The sequence below is a fragment of the Hermetia illucens genome, chromosome 6, assembly GCF_905115235.1.
Source record: "Hermetia illucens chromosome 6, iHerIll2.2.curated.20191125, whole genome shotgun sequence".
NCBI classification, from domain to species: domain Eukaryota; kingdom Metazoa; phylum Arthropoda; class Insecta; order Diptera; family Stratiomyidae; genus Hermetia; species Hermetia illucens.
Window position 1 is genome coordinate 78,543,739 of NC_051854.1, and position 19,111 is coordinate 78,562,849.

At 41.5% G+C, this 19,111-nt stretch overlaps 1 protein-coding gene and 1 non-coding gene across 2 annotated transcripts in view; one reads left to right on the forward strand and one right to left on the reverse strand.

Moving 5' to 3' along the window:
* LOC119659140 (uncharacterized protein CG43427) overlaps positions 1-19,111 on the forward strand; it is a 501,449-nt gene that overhangs the window by 53,506 nt on the left and 428,832 nt on the right. The window lies entirely within an intron of this gene.
* On the reverse strand, positions 3,751-3,898 carry LOC119660629. Its single transcript, XR_005250462.1, has one exon. It is a non-coding gene; the product is annotated as a U11 spliceosomal RNA (small nuclear RNA).

Consider the following 19,111-nt stretch of genomic DNA (forward strand, 5'->3'; position numbering starts at 1 on the left):
GCACTCAATGTGTTTTTTAAAGTTGAGTTTTTTGTCAATCATTTCTCCCAAATATTTAAGCGACGCTTGGGAGCTAATTGTTTTTTCACAAAATTTTTCACGGTTGTGTCTTTCCTTCTTTTGCTGATTAACACTAGTTCTGTTTTATGTTCAGCCAATGATAGACCGGACTTTTTCAACCAGGAATTGATCTCCCATATCGTTTCATTTGCATAGATTTCGATCTTGTTTAAGCGTTTTGCCACTATTGTTACCCCGATATCGTCCGCAAAGCCAATAGTTGTCACGCCGTTAGGAAGGTATAGCATCAGCATAGCATAGCATTGTACATAATTAACCACAATAAAGGACCTAAGACAGACCCCTGTGGTACGCCGCACGTCATTGGGAATAATTTCTGTCCATCGGACGAGTCGCAATACAATCTTCTTCCAAGAAGAAATGCAACAACGATGTGTACAATGTACTTCGGAGCCTGTAGCTTGGTTAGAGCCTCTACGATTTTCGTCCAGTTGGCGGTGTTGAATGCATTTTTTACATCGAGTGTCACCCCTGCGCGGCATTTGTCATCTTGTGTTGCAGCACGAGCCAGGTCAGTCACCATGTTGATTGCATCGACGGTTGATCTCCCCTTACGAAACCCGAATTTCTTGTCGGATAGGCCTCCTTTCTTTTCCGAAAGAGCGACCAGCCTGTTGTGTAATACTCGTTCAAATAGTTTATTGACCAAACATATCGGTCAATATGAGGAGGGATCTCCCAATGGTTTACCTGGCTTCGGAATAAGTATCAGCTTTTGCAGCTTCCATTGCTCGTGGAATTCTCCTTCTCTAAGGCATGCCGTAAAAACTTTGACGAACGTACCTGGTGCTGACCTGGCTGCCACTTTGAGGGCGAGGTTCGCTGAAAATAAGCCCCAGGGCCAGATAGAATCCCGAATATCTGTCTGTCTGTCACACGCACTTTTCTCAGAAGCAACTATACCGATTGACACGAAATTCGGTGAGAAGGGGGGAACTGTGGACGCCCAGACATGCAGTGAGTGATATCCTACGTTGAAATTAAGGGGGGTCCCCATACATGCAAACGGAAAGTGTAACATTTCTTTTCACTGAATATAATCATGTGGGGTATAAAATGAAAGGTCTCCAAGCCGGTTTTAGTTTTGAGATTTGTTAAATATATTATCAACTCTATCAAATTCTTCATTAGTGATAAGTTAGTTTAGGTAATAGTTCGTACCTTAGATTAAACCAAGCTGTTAAGGTAGTCCATAAGTTAGGTTAATTTAGTTTTGTAGTCATATAAGCAAATAAAAAATGTTGTCTTATACAATTCTTGTGTTCCCGCTAATTATCATTACTGTCGTCATTCATCAACGGTGCAACAACCGGTATCCGGTTTAGGCCTGTTTAAGGGGATCATCCCGTGTGTCAGCTTGGAGAAATCGACTTTTTTTTGCATGAATTGTATCTATATATAGAAGAGAGAATATGTGGGCAAAGGGATTTTCCGATATTCCGAGTCGTTCAGAAATTACAGGGTTAAACAGGTAAGCAGTTTGCAGCCGCGGCTAGATTACTCGATGAGAAAGAGCATCGAATCTTTTTTACCTGTAAGTTTTTTACCTAAGCCTTATAAATTCGAATATACGTATAAATATAAAAAGATGGAAAACCAATCAATTGTCTAAACTTATTTGCTGTTTGGAATAAAAAGGATAATTCAGTCTGGAGTGAGCACTGAAAGGCTTTCAAGCTATACTCAGTTATATTTTGTTGTAAGTAATGTGCTGTTTGTGTGTTCAGTGATTTTTTTAAATGGATCGTACGAAGGGAGATCGCTTTAACGTTCAACGTCATGCTCGCACTAAAAAACGAGTATTTCATGGGAATCGGTAGTTATCAGAGAAGAAAAAGGACTTCGCATCAACATCAGCAAAGAAACTTTTAGCAAGCATGAACATGGATGTTCCAGTTGCGACAAGTTTTGCATATTGTATATTGGATTTTGCTGGAGTTTCCTCCGGTATTTCTGCAAATACATAATAAAATATTCGTAGTAGTAAAAAAGGAATGCCTAGGACATGTCGAAAAAAGAATGGGAACGCGGCCCGGAAATGTAAAGAAGAATCACAAAGGCATTGGTGGAAAAGAGGCTGGAAAACTTACTGATAAGGTTATTAACGACATCACTACATTTTTTGGGCTAGCTATTCGTCGACACGCAAATTCGATAGAAGGAATGAAGCAAGAAATTTGGGCAACTTTCTTCCATAAATATTCTACAGACGAAATTCCTCAGCATCAAAATTGTCCAGCAGGCGAGGACAGTTGGTGCAAATGGCGCAAAGCGGAAGCTAAACGACAACTGGATAGTTTCCACCAAGAGAAGGCACCTTTGACTGAAGAAGTTCAAACAGTCATCAAACCAATCTACGAAGATTTGTCACGAGATGATCTGTTGAACAGATGTTTAGGAGCAGAGACCCGGAATAACAATGAGTCGTTAAATGCACTGATCTGGACTTTCGCTCCTAAACACCTTCATTCTGGGGCCATGGTCGTAGAAATAGCCACTTTTCTGGCTGTAATTATTTTCAATGAAGGATTCAATGTCAAGTTGGCCACATATGTCAGGTTTATGCCGACCGCCGTAATGAAGCGCGAATTTGGCGGTCCGAACGACGATCGACTGACCTCGCTAAAAGAGCCAGAATTAAAACCAGAGAGCAACAATCGTCCTTACAAGACTTTTTGAAGAAACGGAGGGTGCTCTCTATGGAATAGGTATAGCAGATTAATAGTGAGTTTAAATTTTACTGCTGATAATCACATTTATATTTTCAAATAAGTTTTTCTCGAAACTATATCTTGAAAATCGGCTGCCACCGTAGCTCAAAATCTATCCAACCAAATTCTTTGAAATTTTCACGACTTCTTTAATACATATTTCTACGGTCCGCAAACTAGGATAATTGCAATCGGACGGGTTGTTTTTTTTTTATTCATAAAAAAAGCCATAAAAAAACACCAAAATCCAAAAAATTCAGTTTAAAAGCCCGCCAAAAATTCACCTTTTAATATTTTCTAATTATCCTAGTTTGCGGACCGTGGAATATTGTCCACATTAAAATGCCGTTTAGTTTTTTTTCCTCAGATGAACACAGCGCCCTCCAGCGTGGCAGCAGAAAAACATCTTTTTTTGGAGATGGGTGCATAAATTGACACGTATTCCGAAAACTAGTTACGATATCAAGCTGATATCACATATACTAGAGATATCAATAAACATAAGGCGAAAAAATCACGTTTCTATCTTTATCCAGTCCTCCAAAATAATTTTTCAAAAAAAGCCAAAAAAAAAGGCCTTCACACGGGATGACCCCTTAATAAGGAACTCCAAATATCTCGGTTTTGTGCCGAGGTCCAATAATATCCCTAAAAGCAGGTCTGGCGTCCTGACCTACGCCATCACTCCATCGCAGGCAGGATCTGCCTTGTCTTCTTTTTCTACCATAGATATTGCCCTTATAGACTTTCCGGGCTGGATCATCCTCATCCATACGGATTAAGTGACCCGCCCAGCGTAACCTATGAGCCGGATTTTATCCACAACCTGACGGTCATTGTATCGCTCATAGATTTCGTCCTTATACAGGCTGTCGTCATTGCATTCAGTAATTATTCATTCATCACCATGAACACAACAATCTAACTCCCCAAAGTCAAATCTTATGAATAAGAGATAAGGAGCGTCCGCGCGAAAATAGCAGCCAACAGCCCCTTGTTCACAAAAATTATGTGCTGGATATGTCTTGATAGCCATACCCCACCGAAGCACCAGGAAATCCAAGCACTTCGACGCGCTATTGAGAGTAGTAGCGAGCACCCTTTTTAAACGCGCTCGCCCGGAATCTCGCACTTTATACCTCGAAAAACACAACATGGGTATGAATTATATCGAGGAGTAATTTTACTTTCAGCGTATCTCAGATACGTAGTGTCGTTCGCAAAGTATCTTAAGCGCTTGCGGTTCGAAACTGGTTTGGGTCTTGCACACACGTCAGCCATTCGAGATTTTTTCAAAGGAGATTCATTCTAAGAAGTTCAAATGTTATTTGGCAAATGCAATGATTCTTTTAGATTTATTTCGCAATCACAGGAAACTCAATTTCCAACCATAGAGGAAATAGTCAATTGCATTCCAATTAAAATGATATCAATCGCGATACATTGGTATATTGCAAAGTGATTTTATTACTAACTCCATCAAGAGAAAAGCTTGCAACTGTTCCATTATCAATCGCCATAATTTCTATTAAAAGTTCTCCCACTTCGGCACTATTTGATTATTAAAGCGTCGCGAAAGCAATCTGTAAACATTTTCAAGATAATAATAACAAATTTTTGCTTTAATTGAAACATCACGCGCCCAAACTTATCTGACGTCAGCTGGAAAGAATTTATGTCTGTTATATTATCCTTTTATTGTGCCAACGAACAGCAAAATACTTTTGTCTCGATTATTTGCGTTGATAGATACATTTTTGGAATGAGTTTTGTTTCTGGACTGTCAGATGTGTTTTTGTAATTATTTTGAGGGGTTGATAACGGTAACAGGGTAATACCAAACCAAATTGGTATCTCAACGGGGATGAACTCCTAATATTAGATTAGTTGTTTGCACATTATTTCTCTCTGTTAGAGACAAAGTTTATCCGCAGTGAGGATCGAATAGCGTTCCATAGTCAGTTAGTATTACTATTGTATCTTTTATTGATAAACCTGTACTTTAGTTATCTTTCAAACTAATGCGGTGCAACAAATAAACGCAAAAGAGCTTGGCAGAGTCAAAACCGCATATACCCGCATAATCTAGGTCAGGATTGTAACCGGAGACACCTGTACTCACGCGGATTAGGAACTGTTTTTGTATCCATACGCCCACTGCGCTTTCATGATACATCAAGAACATAAAAATATATAGAAATCTTGCAGCTGCTCCATGCCACCCTCTTCTATCAACCAGACTCCAATTTGCCATTGACAAGGTGAAATCTAAATAGTTACCAACGACCTTCCTGTTATCGTCCCATCAACGCTATCTACTTGTCTATATTTATTTTCACTCAATTGCGTTTCAACTGGGTGGCGATGATAAGTGTGAATATTTTGACTCAACATCTAATTAAATTAATGTGTCAGTTGTTGCCTTAGCTTGCGTAATTGTCAGTTCGTACGGTTTGGGAAAGTTACTTGGGGCTAGACTCTTTGTCGGCGGTCGATTGACTCATCAGAAAATATGCCCTCCGAGGAGGTCACCTTGAATCGTGAGGCAAGAACGATTAGTAAGCTAATAAGTGAATTAGATGTGGCTTCCATAATTCATAATTATAATTTGCTGTGAACATTTGATTAAAGGACTTTGCCTCGTAATGTGGGAATGTGGAGAAAACATTTTTGTATTTTCTTTGAAGATTTTGTTATCAGAATGTGGGTTGTGAGTTTGTTTACTCTATGCAAAGATTGTGTGGTAAGTAAAGGTAAACCATCTGAGCTAAGGTGGATGATGATAAGAGCGTTTGAATAAGACGCTTTAGATTATCGTCTGAAGAAGGGGTGCTTGTACTGGGATTATGAGAATTTTTTTTCTTTTCAGGTTTTGTGGTGGTTAAGAGTTGTTTCGATAACGAGAAGGGATACGATGGTCTTTCCTCTCCCATCGTTGATAGTCTTTCCATTTGCTCCAGTTGTAAGAAATTCATTGTTCAGAATGTCTTTCAGAAGGAACGATTGGGAAACATATTTGTTGCCACTGCGAATAGTGGGTCAAGTATCTTCTTTTTGTTCAGCCCTTGTTCCATTCACAAGCGGGGACGGCTTCGCCATTTGGCTCTATCGAATGCCTGGTCTGGGTGCAATCTCGAGGGTTTCAAATCCCCATCCAGCGTATCAAGCCACCCTTGTTTCGGGCTGCCTTTTGGTCGTTTATCATCGACTTCGATATTCAGACCAATCTTGGAAAGTGAGTTCTCGTTAGCACGAATTGCGTGACCGTACCATCGAAGACGCCTATCTCGCACTTTTTCCACGATCGATGGAACCCTACAACGATCGTGGATATCCTCATTTCGGATGTGATCAAAACGTCTCACACCACTATTCCAACGCAACATCTTCGTTTCCATTACCACAAGACGCCGTTCAGTATCTTTTTTAGTCGATCAACACTCAGCACCATAGAGAGCGGCAGGGCGACATTGTGGTAAATTTTTGATTTGAGATGTTCGTTGATACGTCGATCACAAAGAACACCAGTTGTGGATGCCTGTTTCATGGGGATCGGTCGTCAAAAATTCAGTTTTGTTTAGATTCAATCTGAGACCATGTGGCATGAGCCGATCATTCCATATTTGGACAAGTTGCTCGAAATCATTTTTGCTATCAGATGCTAGGAAAACATCATCTACATAAAGCAGTGTGTAAGGCGCTGAACGTTGAATATCCCGTGTGATGGTGTCCATAATAAGAACAAAGAGGAGTGGTGAGAGGACGCTTCCTTGATGAACACCAACAGATACACGAAGCGGTTTTGATACACCCGCCATACTTCGGACTTTATTTTCCGGATCGTGATAGAGCAATTGAACCCAGTACACGAGTTTTTCTGGTACTAAGTGTTGTTGTAGAGCATACCAGATGAGTTTGTGGGGTACACTGCCAAACGCTTTCTCCAGATCCAGAAATGCAATGTAAATGATGCTTCTCACGGTGTTTCTCCATGGTTAACCGTGCAGGGTGTATTGTGTGAGTAATTCCACAGTTCTTGACAAATCCGGCTTGATTGACGGTTATTTCTACGATTTCGCGAATACAGTTGTCAAGAATGCGTTGAAAAATCTTCATGGTATGGAAAAGTAACTGGATCGGACAATAATTTGAACATTCTGTTGTACTACCTTTATTTTTCCATATTGGAACAGTGGTACTTTCTTGCCAGTCAGATGGTGTTCTACCTTCTTGAATAACTCGATTGAAGAATTCAATGAGCCACAGTGTTGGGTCCAAGCTCATCGATTTCCAGAGCACAGATGCGATGTCGTTAGGTCCTGTTGCCTGCCCCGATCTCATTCGTTTTATTGCTTCCTCGACTTCAGTTGCGTTGACAGGTGGAACTGGTCCAAATGTCGGCACTGATTGTGGAAGTGGGGGATGAACAAATTCTTCAGTTGAAATCTACTTGAAATGCTCGACGGTCGATAGGCAAAGTACCGTTCTTGTCATTAACGCAACAGAAGGGTTGAATTTCATGTTTGCGTTCCTTTCGGCTTTTGCCAAGTCGATATAGATCTCTTTCGCCATCCCGAGCGTCTAAATTATTGTAATGGACCGCTCGTTGGATATCTTGGACAGCGATCATTTTCTTTGGTTCCCGGTCGGCATTCTTATAAGTTTGCCAATTTGCGAGCGTTTTATCGCCAAGAAAAATGTCATTTCCATATCGTCATCCTAAAGCCAAGTATCTCGGTTCATGAAACGCTTACCTGCCTTGGTGACCGCGTTCCTAATGGTGGGTAATCGCGTACGCGAGATAGTTTCTTCTTTCTTCTCACGAAATCGCTACCGTTTAATGCGTGGCGGGCCAGTGGGTCCCTCACGCTGTTTTATCGGTGGCTTGATTCGCAGGACGGCAATCAACGGCCGATATTGAGGTGCGATGGTCTCATAGGGAACGGGTTTGCAATTCGTGATGATGGTAAAATGTCGGCATCTTATGAGAGTCTTATGATAGTCGATTTGCGTTTTGGTATTCCCACTTTAACATATAGGAAGATGAGACAATCGTTTGATGAACCACGTATTCATAAGTATAATACAATGTATCCGTAAAATCGATTATACCCTCTAAGATGGCAATCCCAACACCGTATTGAGTGGACCAGGGCTCGTCCCACCGCGTCGAATAAAGAGACCCCCTAGCAAAAGTGTTACCCGATCCGATCATGTTGTTTCTAACGACATTGGGTGCAGTTTTTTACTGAGGATAGTCCAAAGTACGTTGCTTCAAAACCTCCTTCCTTTCCTGGGCCTGGGACCAGCATGCTATGTTAATTGCATGCCGGAATTGGTTTTCACGGATTAAAGTTTGCCACAGGATAAATATCTCACTCATGGCAAACTGTGTTTATACTGAAAAGAATCGACCCCACTTGTGAACGGGTCACAGGCTGAAGGAAAAGCAGAATAAAACATTGCTTTTTGGCGAAGAAAATACTGTTGAAGCCAAGATTTGGCTTGATAAACATTATTGGAGCTTTGTACCAGGACGATCGATCGTTGAGAAGTAATTTGTTAAGTTTAAACGAGGCGAAATGATCATCGAGGACGATGCACGGAGTGGACGCCCCAAAGAAGCTGTTATCGACGAAAAATCCATAAAATAATTTTGGATGACTGCAAAGTGAAGTTGATCAAGATAGCTGAGGCTCTAAAGATATCCAAGGAGCGCGTTGGACATATCGTGCATGAATGTTTGGGTATGCGAAAGCTCTGTTCAAAGTGGATGCCACGTGATCTCACAATCGACCAAAAACAACAACGAAATGACGATTCTGAGCAATGTTTGAAGTTCTCCCTGGATAAAAAACCTGAATTTATGCTTCGATAAGTGCAATGGACGAAACATGGCTCCATTATTTCAGACCAGAATCAAAACGATCGACATTTAAGTGGACGGCACGTGGTGAACCAACTCCAAGGCGTGCACAGACGCAACAATCTTCTGGCATAGTATAATAATCATCGATTATATTGAGAAGGGAAAAACCACCAACAGCGACTAACCCACAGTATTATTGGTGCGTTTGAAGGATGAGATCACAGAAAAATTGTCCCGTTCGAAGATAAAGAAATTGCTGTCTCCACACAGCCAAGCAAGGGCAAGTCTTACGTACTGTATAGGTCGAAGACTCTGTAGATGTTAACCATTCCATTGCATTATCAACTGAGGTAACTGCACTAGAGGGACCTCTTGTTTTATTAGTTACCGCACTCATCAAGATAGTAAATTAAAAAGGAGAAGGAAAATCAGTAGAAATAAGAGCCTTGTTGGATAGTCTCTCTCAAATCAGCATAATCACAGAAACCGTCGGGGATTACAGCCTACCAGGTACCAGGCAAGCAAAAGGTTACATTGTCATTCCAATTATGAATCACCAAAGAAAATAGATGCTATTATCTTACCATGAATAGGATTCTCCCAACCATAGCAAAGCCTGGATAGCAATGTTTGGAAGCTACCGGCGACATTCTGCTAGTCGATCCTCAGTTTGACCAAGAAGGACTCCTTGACGTACTTCTCGGGACTGACCTCCACTACAAACTTTTAACAGCTGCGCAGATACGGCTATCAAGAAACCCTTCACTATTGCAAAATACGGTTTTCGGCTGGGTAATTGCCGGAAGAGTTACAACACCTCGGAAACATGTTACTAATGGCATTCTCAACACCGATCATTCCAAGCTTAGCGAACAAATGTTACGTTTTTGGAAATTAGAAGAAACAGAATCTGCAGGAAACTCTGCAATGACAGCACAAAGTGAAGTGAGAGAATCGTTTCGCACAAACTACGAGAAAGATTAATAACGGTCGTTTTATTGTGAGACTTTCGTTCAAAGAAAATCCTCGGTGCACCCAAGCACATCGCTATGAGCTGCTTTCCCCAACTAGAACGGATGTTAGCACGCAACCTGGAATTACATAAACAATATAGTAAGTTTATGGACGAGTGCAAGAAACTAGGACATATGTCTGAAATCAATGTGAAAGGTATTCCGAACCGTCATGATTTTCTTCTATATTACGTGCTCAAACCAGGGAGCACAACTACCAAGGTTAGAGTGGTTTTTGATTCTTCCGCGAAAACTTCCTCTGCTTACAGTTTGAACGAGATACTTGCTCCGCCCAACCATCCAACCAGGATTATTCACCATTCTCGTACCATTCCGGCTTCCCTGTTTCGTTTTTACTGCTGACATCGAGAAGATCTATCGGCGAGTTATGATGTCGAAAAAAGACAAAAGATTTCAATTAATACTATGGCGAGATGAACTTAGTGAATGTGAGATGTTATCAACTGAATATGGTCACGTATGGTACTTTCGCTGCACCATATTTGGCCACCAAATGCTTACAAAAGTTGTCGTCACAAACAGTGCATAAATATCCATTTGGCTCAGCTGCATTGAGACAGGGTTTTTATATGGACGATGTGATCTGAGGTGCAGAAGCCATTGAAAAGCAACAGCAACAGGTTCGCAAATGGTGGTGGAAAATATTTCGATTGAACTCCAAGTGGACATAACGCAAGAAAAAGAGGGGAATATAAAGACACTAGGTTTAATTTGGACACCCAAGACAGATTATTCCAAATTAGATGCCCTTATGTAGATTCTGAGGAGGTTACGAAGAGGTCAGCACTCCTATCGCCCATCTATTAGATCCGCTAGGATTGATGGCACCAGTTAAAGTTACTGTCCAGGTCATCAATGGCGCGACAACTGGTATCCGGTCTAGGCCTGCCTTAATAAGGAAGTCCAGACACCCCGGTTTTGCGCCGAGGTCCACCAATTCGATATCCCTAAAAGCTGTCTGGTGTCCTGACCTACGCCATCGCTCCATCTCAGGCAGGGTCTGCCTCGTCTTCTTTTTCTATCATAGATATTGTCCTTATAGACTTTTTGGACTGTATCATCCTCATCCATACGGATTAAGTGACCCGCCCACCGCAGCTTGTTGATCCGGATTTCATCCACAACCGGACGGTCATAATATAGCTCATAGATTTCGTCGTTATGTAGGCTACGGAATCGTAGCCGAGGACTTCCTTCAGAAGCTGTGTAGCCTCAAAATGGACTGAAACGAAGAAATTCCTCTAGGACTACAGACGGAATGGTTGAAATATCGTAAGGTAGTGCAAAAGGTAAATAAAATTCGCATCCTTTCGACAGAAGGTACTTAAAAATATACAATTACTTGTCTTTTCGAATGTTTCGAAGAAGGCGTATGGTGCACCAGCATATTTACGAGTGCTTCATTCAAATCGAGCTCGCACTGTTCATCTTTGGTGTGCAAAGTCGAAGATGGCACCATTAGAAACAGGAACCCTCCCAAGATTGGAACTGTGCCGAGGAAGATTAGTGGCTGAACTCGTTCATTGGCTTAAACTTGACATTGAAATCCCTGAAAATGCTTGTTTCTATTGGACAAACTCCCAAATCGTTCTAAATTGGATTAATGCGGAAGCATTGTTATTCTATATGTTTATAACTACTCGGGTCGCTGCTATAAAAAACATCCTCGCCAAATCAATGGAGGCACGTTTATTCAAAGAACAATCCAGCAGACTTGGTATCAAGTGGTGTCGCTCCCGAAAGACTATAAAATTTGGCCTTCTGGTTCTACGGGCCTATACCATATTCTTCTGTGGAACGGAAGAAGGTTTGGCGGAAAGGTTTGAAAGTGTAGTATCAAACGTACGAAGATAATATTGGCAATGGTGCAGGACACAACCTCGTTTATTAATCGCAATTACAACGCGTTCTAGCATATGTGCTACGTTGCGTTAGGAATATACGAACACTAAACCACAAGGAACAGAAAAATCGCTTTTAACTATAACGGAAATAGAGCGCGAATGATAATCAAAGAAGCTCAATAGAATGTTTGTTAGGAGTCTGTACAACAACTGATATCTACCAAGCAATTAAACAACAGTGATCCGTTAAGTAGTCTGCATTCATTTTTGGAGGATTTTGGACTTCCAAGAGTTGGTGGTCGGCTCGAAGCTTCAAACTTAACCTATGATAATCATCCTTCGTAACGCGTATTACGTTGATTTTGAATGACCCGAATCATAAACATCTTGATTCCGGATCACAAGCGTTACTGGCGATAGCGAGATAAAAAATTTGGCTTATCAAGGGAAAGATAACCATCAATCGTGCAGAACTGTGTGACATGTGTGAGGGCTAAACCAAAACTCATGACACTGTGTATGTGAGGCCTACTCGCTCATCGAGGGCCACCAGCCAGACCATTCACATATTAAGAAATGACAACTTTGATAATCGAAATCGAAGCTATATTGAATTCACGACCATTAACGTTTTTATCAGCTAATGCCACGGACCTTACGGCTTTGACTCCAGGACATTTCCTAATCGGGGAACCACCAACAAACCGAGTAGATGTCTACGTTCAAGCAGTAAAATTTTGACAAAGATGATCGCGCGAATATTTGTCGGAAATGCAGCAACGCCAAAAATGAAGACCTAGGACGTTGGTGGTCATCAAGGAAGACAATATCCCTGCTCTGCAGTAGAAATTGGTACGAATAATAACGGGCATAAAAGATCGATGTGGTTTAGTATGGGTATCCGAAATTAAATCATCTTCAGGAGTCCTGCAGAGAGCGACTCATAACCTAGCACCGTTATCAGTAGAACCTGAAGTCAGAGAAGAAGTCTTCCAACAAGAAGCGTCAGCACCACCAGAAAAACATGCAGTATCGATGTCTAAAAACTAAGAAGGGAAAAATTCACGCTCCCAATTAAATTGTCTACTATGGAGTAGTTTAATCCTACCGGTTTTAGCCAATCCACCAAGGATCACATCTGCCCAACCTCCACCAGGGTTTTAATTGAAAGGCTTAGGAGCAGCTCATTTGATCGTAAACTTACTGGTATTGAAAAACTTCACAGTGTTTGTAATCAACTGCCCAACCGCCATTCCGGCTCAACTACCATATAGCAGTTTAGTCATCTCTAAACTGACATAGCGGCTTACAACGAACCATTCCGACCTTCCAAAAGCGAGATGTCACGAAGACATAAAAGAGGAGCTTGAAATATTGTTGGTAACCTTGCGAACTCACTCTTCGTAGTGTTGGATTCAGCCTATGCGACAAGGACGACAGAAACTATAAAGAGCTTAAAGGAGAACGACGAACATCTGCAATTAATGATTCCCGTCAAGACAATGTTGAATTTGGAGAAATCAAGCCAAAAAACAATGCAAGCGCTCAATGCCATATCAGTACAAAAACAAGATAGCCAGGGTAATGTGGGAGCAAGATGTGATGCAAACATTTTCATCAGCAGCTTTGCAATTCTTACTATCAATCAACCACTGTCAAAAGGTACAAACAAGTTTACTAGACATCTTTATTGACACACGTCATGGCAAATTTAACCCTGTGTTGTTGATACAACAACAACTACAAAAGGAGCTATCGAACATCGAAGGGGAACTGCCTGCTCATTTGCAAGTCGGGCGGCCTATTCGAAATGTATAATATCATGACTATTGAAGGATGTATCATAGCAGAGCACACTATCTTCCGATTAAAACTATCATTAATACCAGTGGAAACCTTTGAGGTCCAAATCGCCACCAATAGAATTGTCTGTATAACTCCAACCACGCTATGTTACCTGATCACTAGTTGGGATCGAAACCAATACTATCCGATGTCTGAACAGGAGGTGAAGCATTGCCATCGAACACAAAAGTTGAATTATCCCTGCAACAACGGCACTCCCTATATTGAATAGGATCAAATACAAATGCGTGTGAAATAAGCTTAATCAAGCACACTCCCTTCAGAGAACGGTGCAAAATGTTGAAATCAGATGACCCGCCATGATGGATCCAGTTGTTAACCGCAAATCTTTGGATTTATTATATAGAAGACAAGGAGATAAATGTAGGCTGCGGTAGAACACTTACTCAGATGAATCTAGTAGGAAGTGGTATCATTGCACTGCCTGATAATTGTGCTATAGGGGAAGAATTTGGAACTATCCAAGCACATCAAGTATTCTCGAGCCACCTTACGATTACTATATTTCAGTCACACCGATAGGAAATCTTACCAAATTCGTTGTACCATCACATCTTGTCAAGTCAAGCTACCACTAAAACATGGGTGAATCCTTTCTACGAAATTCGACCAAGTTGAAAGGTATGGCTTGCAGCACAAGCAGAAAAGTCTAGACGCAAAAATACTACTGAAGAACTACATTGGGCTCTGCAGTATCCTGATCCTAGTAATTTATCTTTACTGGAGACACGAACGAACAACATCCAATCCTCCAAAATTCACTGTCACGAAGCCGATACCCCTTTCGACTCTTTCGAAACCAGCCTTCCCGATTGTCGTCGATCAAGAATAACCGTTGATCTAACGCTCGACGGAGGGGAGGAGTTAATTTAAACCAAACAACGATATCTTTAATTTGTGAATTGATAGAAGCTTCCAGTCCTGAATCAAACAGCGCATTATAAAGAAATCATCCTAGAAAACCAAGTTGCTATAGTAAAGCCAATGCCTAAACAAAATGCTTCGAAGCGAACCACCTTACTGAAAGGCCCATCGGGTTATCTATTTTCCTCTTCTTAATTATGTCCGAAAAAATACTTAATTCTTGGATAGTCTAAGAATACGTTACGCTACGTACTAAAAAATAAACCAGTTCTAGCACTCCACGCCGCATCCCGACTGTGGTCTAGCCATGCTCGAAGCAGCCAAACAAAATTGGTGTCAAGATCATTAAGATCATGGAAATATGGAGCGCGTTGAAAGAAGTTGAACAGATTTGGGATGAAAACTCCACATGTTCCATTATATACCAGAAAATATCTTTAAGAGTCAAAATAACTTCCGTTCAAATCACCGGAATGCCAAATTTCATCAGACTTTGAGGAATTTGTGAATGGTCCAACCAATACTGCGAAGTACGCAGTAATGTTTGGCTTTACTGACAGAATTTACAAAACAATTTAAAAATTTCATTTTCAAGCAATAATTTCAATAAAAGAACATCCAACGAATGATGTGTACGTGTCCATACATAGGCCCCGGGAAAGGTCATCTAAATTTAGGAGACATACCAATCAGAATCCACAACTGTAGTAGGTTCTCAGTGGATGCTTTGTGTTTCTGCATTTGATTTTGTCTTACTTTTGAATTTCTTGACTACACAAGATCTGTGGATCGGTTGCTTTGTCGATGACATCGACTGCCCAGGGTACATGCAGAAACTGAAAATGTTCTGCTTCTTGAGAATTCTGACTTGGCGTATGTGCGCGTGCAGTTTACAGTACCCTTGAAAGATTACCATGAACAAATGACGCTGTTTCAGTACCGATATACACATGCAGGCATTAAGGAGGACATAAAAGAAACTTTGAAATTTACATACCAAACTGATGAACTGATCTGATGGCTTTGACTTTGTTTAGATTTTAAGAATTTATGTATTCACAGTTCAGCTTAGTATGGTACTTCGATGCTGAAGATAGTTTTGGGCGTTCAAGGGTAACTAAACGTGGTATATTTAGACTTCCGCGCATATGTGAAACTTTTTACGATCCAAGTTGGTAATTAAAATTTTCAATGGAGCTCGATACACTCTAGCAGAAATATTGAGAGAAGAACTTTGAACATCAAAGTTCAATTAGAATTAGTCTGAAGATTCTTCCCTGCAACACTGTAGTTTGCTTCAAGCCTTGGTCCCGGCTCAATGATTGCGGCGCCGCAGACAGTTGTTGGTTTCATCGCTTCTTTCACTTCTCAGCGAACCCAACACTGCAGAGTTTTCTCTTAAATATCGTTTGAGGGTCTATTTAGTTCGTCCGTTTCTTATATGTGGGTGACCCATAGAACCTTAGAAGTTTTATTGTTGCAGAAATTGTTGTGGGCTATGTGCGTATGTTTGTGAAATTTTTTGTTGTATTTTATTCACTTTCCATCGCCCTTCCGCGCTGCTCCAAGGATCAATTCCCTCAAGAGTGAAAACAGGCTTTTAGTGGCCTAAGTTGACCAATATATTTAGTTCGGAACTTTCATTCATTTCTATGAAAATGCATATTTGGTAGACCTCGATGCCAAATTCCTAGAACTTCTCCAGTGATAAAACTTTGATTACCATCAAAGGCCTCTGAGAATTTTCATCCTGAGTATTACTAACAAATAAAGAGCCAGAAGCCGCGAAAATCAACTGTACAACTCTGCAAGAAAAGGAGCTGAATATCGATACGTCGCACACTCTGTGTGCTAAAGAACTTGTTCTCCAGAAGGACTTTTTTGAAGACTACCGCGGCTGCCGGCGTTGTCGTGGAGGAGGATCACTTAATCTGTTCGATTCGCATTTTTTTGAGTTCATTTCTTCATTTTATCGTTACAATTACGGGGTTCAGCTTTTTAAAAAGATCACCCAATGGGGCATGCCCCAGTTGTCCCAGTCTTTGGGATGCAAATTTTAGTTTATTCGCCGCTTCCACCTCTCACCTGGGCTCACTCATAAATTGTTTTGTCTCAAATTTACATAAAAGCACAGCTTCTCATCTCCTATGACCTCTATAAAAAATTGGTGGAAAGACAGAAATGTTTTCTGAATTGAAAAGTAACGTATCTGTATCTGATTAAAAGTCCCCTGATATGATGACATCCGGTGCTTGTACAAGTAAATTTGCGCGGTTTGTCAGCACACATCTTCGGCATATCACACTGTGAGTGACCTAAGGGAGTACCTTTCAAGCAAGTTCAGTCTTACGTCCCTAAGTCGCTACTGCAAGGACTTCCTTCGCGATCACTTATAATATCGAGGTGGTTGTGGATTAATCAAACAGGACTGGAAGGAAACGCTATGGCACAGCTGGTGGAATAAAAATTTGGCAAATCAACGGAATGCGTCTCCACATTACTATAACTGAATATTCTGCCCTCTTGGGACATCGAACAGACCCGCCGGAGCGCACATAAAATATCAAAAACAGGTCCCAGAATTCTAGGAATCCTTTTCTAAAATAATAAATAAGTGGCAAAATGAACCAATTTTGAACAGCACGGCGAGTATCGCCATCTGGAAACTTTCATATTCGATCGCGACATTGTATAAGGTGAAATGGTGGATAACATTATTTGAACCTTATAAACGTCCTGACCCAGATGGTGTTTACCCCATTTTTCTTACAGCAGGAGATTCCATTTCTTGACCAACATCTAGTTAAAATCTATAAAGCCAGTGTTGTATTAGGCGATATACCCACGGCTTTGATCCTTTTCTTTTTAAAAAGCTAGGAAAACTGGTTGAGAGGCAGATGAGATTGAAGCAGATATGCTCCCCGCTGCATAGAGCTTGCATATCAATCGGGAGAATCTTGTAAGGCGGCATTTCACATGGTATCGAAAATTCAGACCGCTACAAACAACGAACAGAGGATGTTGCAGTCTTACTGGAAATAGACACCTTCAATAGATACATTCGCTTTGGAACAATAGTTTCAGTCAACTGGAGGCACGGTGTAGAGGATATGATAGGTAGGCTTCTACAATTATTGTTGGCTCAAGTACATGTGTGTTGTGAGGCTCTGTACGCTAACAATAACAACAGTCTTATCATCTTGACTCTGGAACCTTGTAGCGGACGAGCTGAACCTGAATATTATGCCGAGGGGTTTATCTGTGAAATCCGCATGGTGCTCAGAGGTGGCGGCGAGGAAGATGGGGCGGCAACCCTATCGGCCAAACCAAAACCAAGTGGCCGAGGAGAACCTCCATAGTGGTAGCACCGGGAGACGCTGTAATCACTTTGGTTTGTCGGCCGTGATTCAGTAGGCGAATGCTCCAAAGGCCTAATCAGGGCGATCAGACCTGAGTCTGCACGGGGACTCATCTGAAGTGGCAAATTGGTCACGAAACCTTACCAGGGGTATACTGGTACCATGGGAACCGGGAAAGCCCCTGGATTCACATACTTCGGGTGAACTCCTGTTGTATGTGAGGACAGCTCGGTTATTTGCGGTTGGCCCCCCCTAGTGGGAGTTTCATGGTGGTTGTGGTTATGCTCAAGCGAGAGGAGACCTTCGGGCCTCGACATGGTGTTGCATATCAACACGGGTGCCGTACTCCATAGTTCGGTAGAGATTTAGGTAATTCTTGCATCCGCCAGTATGAATGCTAAGCCATGCACTTGGTATAGACTGGTACCGTTGTTGCTTGTCTCAGCGGGGCTCTGATTGTGGTCACAAAATCAATCCGTGTCTTAAGAGAACCGTAGGATTTAAGTCTCACGACAGGTGCCTACATAAAACACCGTGGGCTTCACTGTGAAATCCGCATATTCATCTTAGGAAAATTCCTCCAATCTTTCTTTTTATGGCAGAAGGTGAAAATCTTAGAAAGGCATTGCTGGTCGTAACAGTGTCTGGTATCCTTACCCACAAAAACAACCTTCACTTTCCCTTTCTTTCCCTGGAATTTCCGCAAAGCATCAGTCCGCGAGGAGGACTATGCTTGAAACGACCAATCCTTCCACTCTTCACGTTCTTGCTAACTCCGCTTTCTCCATCATTCCCCCGACGGTCCCCTGCGATTCTATAATTGCCTGACTTTCAGAGAGTTCTTCAGGCTCCTTCTCTTTGAACAGTAGAACATAACATAAAATACTCCGGGTTCCAGGTGCGCAACCAGATTCTGGGGCAAAAAAGAATCGGTATAGGCGCTACCTGAAACCACTGGGTCGGGTGGTAGCTAATCTCGCAATTTCATCGCTGCGGTGAATCAATGTGTGACGCCTTTGCGGGTCATCCCACCGTTACTGCTACTTTTTTAATATCTTTCGCCTTGCTGCTCTTCGGTATTCTATTTCCTTTTCAGGTAGATTTATTCTCCTTTTCTCGCGCCACTAAGTGGTAAGTCATGTTTGCCCTCCTCGGATTACTCTCAGAGGTTAGTGATTCCTTTTAGATTGACGTTTTATTTTCCTACAAGTGGTAATCAAGCCCTCTTCACCTTTCATTTCGCAAGATCAAATTGTACCGTCTCCTGTCGCGCTTTTATGGTTCTAATGCTTTCAGTCTGATCATCCGGGAGACAGATTATCGTGTCCTTCTTCGGTACGGGAAGGTTACTTTCGACTAGCTTAATCAAGTAACTAGAAACTCCAGTGCTAGCTAATGATCTTTTTATTCATTCTAAGCTAACTGGCTGCATGAAGCATTTTTAGCGTGCAAAGTTGCCACGACACAGTGTTTATTGGAGGAT